The sequence below is a fragment of the Nicotiana tomentosiformis genome, chromosome 7 (genome assembly GCF_000390325.3).
Source record: "Nicotiana tomentosiformis chromosome 7, ASM39032v3, whole genome shotgun sequence".
NCBI lineage: Eukaryota > Viridiplantae > Streptophyta > Magnoliopsida > Solanales > Solanaceae > Nicotiana > Nicotiana tomentosiformis.
The window spans coordinates 16,718,825-16,727,926 of record NC_090818.1 but is presented as its reverse complement, the minus strand read 5'-3'; positions in this window follow the sequence as shown (position 1 = coordinate 16,727,926).

The window sequence follows — 9,102 nt, the reverse complement described above, 5'->3', positions numbered from 1 at the left end:
GCTTTGGAGACTTCAAGGTATATCTGCCATGTCCGCAGACCTCGGAGTTCCCTTCTACTCTTTCTCATGTCCATTATCTTCTGTATTTTTCTTGTTAAATTCTGAGGTATAGAAACGCTAGATATTCCCTTTTGTAGTTTGTGATTCACGATGTTTCGGGTTTTGGGATTTGTTGTGTATTTTTGAATAGTTGGTTAAATTTATATTTTTATTTCATTATTCTACAAAGTGTTAGGCTTACCTAGTTGTAGAGACTAGGTGCCGTCACGAAGTCACACGGAGGAGAATTTGGGTTGTGACACACTGGATGGCTACACAACTATCAACCTACCTGGCATCATGATATAACATATGCAGAAGGTGGCAGAGTTCAAGGACGAATGTCATGGGCTGACTAACGGGTTCCTCCTCACTAAGGTTTTTGAATTCTTCAAATTCCCTTTGGGAAAAGCTAAAGTGGGTACTTGTAAGCAAACCTTCTCCAAGACCACCATCGAGGAATGTGAGTGCATTGATAAGGTTGGAGGGGTTGGCAGCACTTCTACTATCTCCCAATTGATCAACGCCCAAAACAGTGCCACTGATGACACAAGGAAGCTAAAGGCAAGGAATACCATTCTTGAAGGTCAGCTAAGTCAGCTTCAGGAGGCACTTGGTTCCAGAAGCTCTCACAGCACAAAGGTTGCACGTTTGACCAAAGAAAATGCCGACCTCAGGAAACAGGTTGAGGACCTGAAAGAGAAACTGCTCAATGAGTAGATGTCAGCTAATGCTAGAATGGACATCCTTCTTAACACCCTTGCCTCTTCTTCTAAGCCTTCCCCTTCCAGTGCTCCTCAAAGTCATTCCCTTCCAGTGTCAGTTCAAGTTCAAGTTGTTTTTGTTTCCTGTGTTTTATGTTTGATGACTGGCACCTTTTTGTTGTTTTTATTTTGTGGTGATTGTATATCAGTGGAATTGCTCCCTGCCTATTTCCAAAATTAATAAATTTCTCGTCCTTTTGTTGTGCATACCTTGTTCTTCTGCTCTGTTTTTAGTCATGATTGTGTGCACACATGTGGCATGAGTTAACCAAGCTAGACTTCTTCTTGCTTATTGCTTGCTACTGATCTTTTTATGATGCCAAAAGGGGGAAAATAATTGAGGGGTAACGGAGATGGGGAACAGATTCAGGGGGAATACAGTTCACTCTGGTTCTTAGGAGGAACTTGAATTATACGTTTGCCATCATCAAAAAGGGGAAAATCGATAGGTTATATGTGTATCCCTATTATGTTTTGATGATCTAATAAACTTACTATCAAGAACTAGATAAGGAACATGATACACTAAGAAATTAAAGATCAACAAGTCTCCAGTTGGGGACACAGTTCAACTCTTCGGAGTCAAAGGAACATCAGAGCTACCAGTTCAAGAGGTGACTATACAAGTCAACAAGTCTCCAGTTGGGGACACAATTCAACTCTTCCGAGTCAGAGGAATAGCAGAGGGAACATATAGCTACCAGTTTTCGAGGTGACTTTACAAGTCAACAAGTCTCCAGTTAGGGACACAGTTCAACTCTTCCGAGTCAAATAAACAGCAGAGGGAACAGATAGCTACCAATTCCCGAGGTAACTGTACAAATTCAACTCCCCACAGCTGTAAAGTGACTGCAACTATTCCTCTGCACACAAGCAACAATGTAAACAATGGAGCAGTCAACTTTATGGGGAATCCCTTTGTACCAAACATTCTTACATCATTCAAGTGAGGTCACTTTTGCAATATTAACATGAAGGAAATGCAAAACAACACTTGCATACTTCAGAATATATCAAGCTCTCTCTCAAGTGTATTGCCAACCTGCAAGTGACTTTCAAGGTGTCAAGAACAAAGAGCAACATAACGAAGGACCAGTTAGAAGCATTATGTGGGAAACCTTTGTAAATCATAAACCCTTGTGTTTGTGTCTTGGCTAATTTAGTCGAGTTGGAAGTCTTTGTAATAGAGTCATTACAAAGTGGCTTGTAATAGAGTTGTTACAAGTTAGTGAGAGATTAAGTCTTTGTAATAGAGTTATTACAAAGTGGCTTGTAATAGAGTTGTTACAAGTTAGTGAGGGACTAAGAGGTTAATTCCTAGGTTACATAGGTGTAATCTGAAAGTTGATCATAGTGAAGTTGAAATCCTACAAGGGTAGGTCATGGTTTTTAATCCCGTTGAGCTGGGAATTTTCCACATAAAATTCCTCTTGTCATTTACCTACTGCAATGTGCGTCGTTTCTGTGCGAACTTATATCTGTGGGAACTTATAGAGAACCTAGTTCTCTATAGAGTTTGGTGGACCCTCGAATTCTATCACACACTAGTCTCCAGACTACCAATAGTCACAACACACGAACTATAGACATGATCTACTATAACAGAGTCTCCCACCGGTGTAGATACACACAGAAGCACTCAGAGAATCAGAAGGCACAACCAAATATGAAGCAAAATAGGAGGACACATACGAATAAGTAGATCCTGGATCAAATAGAGCTGAAGCATCTCTATGTCAAACTAGAATAATACCTGTGATAACAACATCAGATGGCTCGGCCTCAGGCCTAACTGGAAAAGCTTAAAATTGGGGCTGGGCCCCACCACTCTGAACTACGTCTCTAGGACGGCCTCTAACTGGCTGGCCTCCACATCTAACGGTCTAACCTCCACCTCTAGCTGCCTGACCCCTGCCTCTAGCTGGCTGAGCAGGCGGTGAAGCAACCGGTGCCAGTATGATGGCACGAGAATCCTACTGAGATCTGTTACTCGCCAACCTAAGGCAATACCTCCTGATGTGACCAATGTTCCCACACTCATAACACCCATCTTGATGCTGTGGCTGCTGAAGCTGAAGCTGACCCGAATAGGCCGGATAACCGTTGTAGTAACTCTGGAGTGGTGGTGCACCGATAGGAGCTGAATATGCACTAAATGCTGGATGCCCAGAGTAAGGCATAATAGGACCGTGACTCCCTGAAGCATCGTGAGATGCATGAAGTGCTGAATGAAACAGTATGGGAGGATGACCCCTACCAAATTACCCTGCCTCTTATCAGACCTCTGCCCTCTCGCATGTGCAAGAATCATCTCAATCTTCCTCGCAACATTAGCAGCCATTTGAAAAGAAATCTCACTTCCGGTCTCCTTGGCCATCTGAAGCCTGATAGGGTGAGTGAGTCCCTCAATAAGCCTCGTCACTCTCTATCCCTCAGTAGGAAGTAAAAGGAGAGCATGACAGGCCAAATCCACAAAACGGGACTCATACTGAGTAACAGTCATACTACACTACTATAGACACTCAAATTGCTTCCGAAAATCCTCTCTCAGTATGATAGGAAGGAACTTCTCCAGAAATAGCTGAGAGAACTTCTCCCAGGTAAGTGCAGGCAATCCAACTGGTCTGGTCAATGTATAATCTCTCCACCATCTCTTGGCAGAACCCCTAATTTGAAATACAGCAAAATCAACCCCATTGGTCTCAACTATACCCATGTTCCGCAGCACCTCGTGGAAGCGTTCAAGATAATCATGTGGGTCCTCAGAAGGTGTACCACTTAAGTGAACTCAAAAGAGCTTAGTAAACTTACCTAGTCTCAATAAAGCCTCAAAAGACATGGCGGGCCTAAGACCTGTCTATGTCGCAACAACTAGTTGAACTACCCCAACTGGCGGGGCTGCTGGAGCCTGATTTTGGGGAGCCATCTGCTCTGGAAAGGGAGTAGTAGGAGTTTGTGCTCCTCCACCAGCCTCTGAAATGACTGGTTCCATTGGAAATGTACTATTCTGGGCCACGCCCTCCATAAGACTCACCAAACAGACTAGAGCGTCCTGAAGCACTGGAGTAGCTATGAATCCTTCCAGGACCTGAACTGGTCCAACTGGTACATTCTGAACTGGAACTTCCTCCTGAAGGTCCACCTGAGGTTCTACAATAAGTGCAACTGCTCGAGCTCTAGACTGAGCTCTACCTCGGCCTCTAGCATGAACTCGATCTCTACCCCTGGCCATAGTTTCCACTGGGGGCTCTGGTCCCTGTCTATCGGTAGAGGTATTACGTGTTCTCACCATCGGCGAGAGAATAAGAGTAGAATGGTTCAATCATCGATGATAGAATAAATTTGCACGACAGTATAAGAAAGAAGTGATATTGTTCCTAAACTTCATAACCTCTGAGAGATAAGTACAGACGTCTCCGTACCGATCCTTCAGACTCTACTTAGTTTGCTCGTGACTCGTGAGACCTATGTAACCTAGTGCTCTGATACCAACTATCATGACCCAAAATTCCCACCTTCGGACCGTGATGGCGCCAAACATTTTACTTTCTAGGCAAGCTAACATTAGAATAATATTAGCCATTTTAAAACAAGTTTTAAATTTATTAATAAAAAAGGAATAAATGCGGAAGTAAGATCTGAAATATAGTGAATAATTCATAAAAATAACGGTGTCTAAATACCATCCTAGAATTTGGTATTACAAGTGCACGAGCTTCTAGAATAATACAAATAAGGGTCTAAATAAAATAAAGCTGTCTAGAAATAAACACACAGCTAAAGTAAAGTAGACGGGGACTTCAGAACTGCAGACGCCATGCAGTTATACCTCAAGTCTCCTCTGGTAGTTGAAATCCGAGCAAGTCTATGCTACGCCGCTGGGACCAACTCCGAAATCTGCACAAGAAGTGCAGAGTGTAGTATCAGTACAACCGACCTCATGTACTGGTAAGTTCTGAGCCTAACCTCGACGAAGTAGTGACTAGGCTAAGGCGGTTCACTTACATTAGCCTGTACGCAATATTAGTAACAACAACAAATAATAAAAGTAAATCAGGTAACTCATTTATAATAATTGAAGCCAACTCAGCAGTCATAATCCATTATTATTTCAACCAATTTCCGTTATAGCGTGCAAACCGCTCTCACAATATATTCATTTTCCATACTCTCATATATTTATCTTAATCAAGTATATATATATATATATATATATATATATATATATATATATATATATATATATAGACTTTTAAATAAGTCTGTTGCGGCGTGCAATCCGATCCCCCAATATGGACTTTTTAATGGCGTGCAATCCGATCCCCCAATATAGACTTTTTAATAAGTTTGTTGCAGCATGCAATACGATCCCCCAATATGGACTTTTAATAAGTCTGTTGCTGCGTGCAACCCGATCCTCCAATATGGACTTTTAATAAGTCTGTTGTGGCGTGCAACCCGATCCTCTAATATGGACTTTTAATAAGTCCGTTGCGGCGTGAAACCCAATCCTCCAATATATTCATTTCAATCAATTCTTTTGCGGCGTGCAACCCGCTCCTCCAATATGTTCATTTACCAATTCTTATAGAAGAAATTGCCCCAATAAATATAACAATTAATATAAAATTATAAGACAACAAGCATACAGTAATTATGATTTAATTATGAAACAAACAATGACAAATAGCAATTTATTATGGAAATCAAGGAGAAAATAGGAAGTTTAATATTTAATATGCTAAATGTCAAGTAGAAATTAATACACATAAATCAAATAGCATGTAACAATTATTGGAGGAATTCAAGAATTTATATTTGTCAAAGAATAAGAAATAAATAATTATTAAAACAATTAATTCGTACCTTAGAACAATTTATGATTTTCAAATAATTATACAAACAATTAATTTGATTATGTATAGACACTCGTCACCTCGCCTATACGTCGTTCACATGCATTTCACATAACAAATAATTTAAGGGTTCTATTCCCTCAAGTCAAGGTTAACCACGACACTTACCTCGCTTTGTAGATTCTAATAAATTATTCCACCACAACTTTTTCTTTTGAATTTATCTCCAAAAGCGTCAAATCTATTCACAAACAATTTGATATACTCAATATGAATCATAGAAATTAATTCCATATGAATTCACTAATTATCCGGATAAAAATCCGAAATTTATTTAAATATTCGACAGTGGGACACACATCACAAATCTCGGAAAAACTTACGAAATCCGAACACCCATTCCAAAACGAGTCCAACCATATAAAAATTATCCAATTCCGATGTCAAATGGACCTTCAAATCTTAAATTTTCGTTTTTGAAAGATTTTATAAAAATCTGATTTTTCTCCCAAACATTCACGGATTCATGATATAAATGAGTATGGAATCATGAAATATAATCAATATAGGATAAGGAACACTTACCCCAGTGTTTTCCCATGAAAATCGCCCAAGAATTGCCTTACTCGAGCTCAAAAATGGAAAAGGGTTGAAAATGAGATTTTTACCCTTTGTGAATGCGGTCAGTGCCTCGCGTTCGCGAAGAACAAATTTCTGCTGACCAATTTACTCTTCGCGAACACGAGGGCTACTTCACGAACGTGAAGCTTGCATGGCTTGGCCTTCGCGAACGTGAGATGCGCTACGCGAACGCGAAGGCAATTTCCTGGTTAGCCTCTTTCCCTTCACGAACTCGAGGCTTCGATCACAAACGTTAGGCTTCGATCGCAAATGTGAGGCCTCGATCGCGAACGTAAAGCTTTGCATATCAAGCCTTTGCAAACGCATTCACTCTATCGTGAATGTGAAGCACAAAACGTGTCAGCCCCACTTTGCTCTTCCCGAACGCGAGACTCCCCTCGCGAACGCGAAGAAGGAAACTAGAAGCAGGTTTGTGCAGTTTCCTCAAGTCCAAAAATGATCCGTTAACCACCCGAAACCAACTCGAGCCCTCGGGGCTCCAATCCAAACATGCAACCAAGTCCTAAAATATCATACGAACTTGCTTGCGTGATCAAATCTCCAAAATAACACCTAGAACTACGAATCAGACACCAAATAAAAGGAAGTTTTCAAGAAAACTGTAAAACTTATATTTTTACAAAATCACGTCAAATCAACTTCGATTCTCACCAAATTTGGCAGACAAATCATAAATATTATAGTGGACCTATACCGGGCTCAGCAACCAAAATACGGACCCGGTGTCAATAAATCCAACATCAGTATATTCTTAAAAATCATTAAGCTTTCAAACTTTTAATTTTTCATCAAAATTCCATATCTCGGCCTAGGGACCTCGGACTTTGATTTTGGGCATACGCCCAAGTCCCAAATTATGATACGAACCTACCGGAATTGTCAAAACATTAATCCGAGTCCGTTTGATAATTGAGTTTTAAAGCTCCATTTCACATTTTAATCCATTTTTCACACAAAAACTTTTTCGGAAATTATACGGACTGCGCACGCAAGTCGAGGAGTGATAAATAATGCTTTTCGAGGTCTTAGAACACAAAATTACTTATTTAATTTAAAGATGACATTTTGGGTCATCACAATGGGACATTGTCACCGATGGTCCACTGCTACCCTGAAGATAAATGCCGAAGAAGTAGAAGTGCCAAAGACAAGAGCTGATTGCACTGCCGAGGACCTGAAGAAATGGGAGAAGAATGCTAATGCCAATAAATGGATTGTTTGTTGACTTGATCCAGATGAGTACAGCAGAATCTAAAGTTGTACCATTGCTAAGGAAATCTAGGACACTCTATAAGTGGCTCATGAAGGAACACCTCAGGTGAAGAGATCTAGAGGAACTCTACTGTATTCTCAATCTGAGAACTTTACTATGAAGGAAGGAGAAACCATTTAAGAGATGTACACAAGGTTCACTACATTGACAAATGAACTAAAATCTCTTGGAAGGATTATTCCTGAAGAATATAGAGCCGAGAAGATATTGACAAGGGTCTTGCCTATTACTCGGGAAAGTAAAATCACTGTCATTCAGGAATCAAAGAACATTGCCACTCTCCCACAGGATAAATTAATTGAAAATCTTACTGCCTTTGACCTTAGGAGACAAACCATGAAAATGGATGTACCTAAGAAGGAAAGGAGTCTGGCACTCAGAATCACTGAAGGTTCTGATCTAGAAGATGACGAAATGGCTATGATCACCAAGGACTTCAAGAGGTACCTGAGGAGAGGAAAGGGTCCATCAAGAAGTGGAAGCTATAGTAAGTCAAATGTTCCTGAGAAGAAAACCAATGATGGATGCTACAAGTGTGGAAAGACTGATCACCACATCAAGAACTGTCCTTAATGGGAAATTGAATGGAAGAAGGAAAGAGCTGAATGAAGGAACAAGAAGAAGGAACAGGTTCAACCCAAGAAAAGCAAAGGATCAACCAAGGCTATGGTCATTGCTTGGGGAGAAAGCTCATATGAAAGCTCAGATGATGATGGGGATGAACAAGAACTTATGGCCATTGGAGAATATGATGAAGAAACTGAGGTAAGTGTAATTCATGTCAAAGACAAGATTAAATTGTTGTCTAAAGAAAGGTTATCTGAGTTACTTCTATAACTAATTGATGAATCTGAGGATGTAATCAATGAAAAAGAACAGTTTTCTAAAGAATGTGTGATTTTGAAGGCTAAGTGAAAAAACCTGAAACTTAGGGCTAGTGAGACTGTAAGTGAAAATACTGTATTGAAGAACCAAGTTCATGCACTTGACCCAACTGTTCTAGATCTTAGATCTGAAAATCTAAAACTTAAATTAGGAATAGGTAAAAATACAACAAATCACACACAACTCACTCTATAAAAGGGATGTGCTGGTAAGAATCCTAAAGGAGGATCTAAGCGAGGTCAATCATGAGCTAGACATAACTTGTAAATGGAACAGGTCCTCCGATGCACTTTCATGGCTACAGGAACACCATAGTAGCAACAAAAGAGGAGTTGGCTTTGGGAATCTAGAACCTAAAAAGGATCACAAAAGCAAGTACCTCACACTTCCTGAGAACAAGATTTGCACACACTATAAAAGTGAATGCACTGCAAAAGAAAAGGCAAGTCAAAAGAACAAAGAATTTGTTCAAGGGAAGAATAGGCTACCAAGTTGGGCTAAATAGAATTTGATTCATCCTTTTGCCTATAGAAAGAGACCCAAACTAGTTTGGGCTCCTAAGACTAACCTCTGATTTCCTGTTGCAGGTCCAAGTGAAAGGGAGCAGTCAAAGCATATGATAGGAAACAAGAACCAGTTCCTT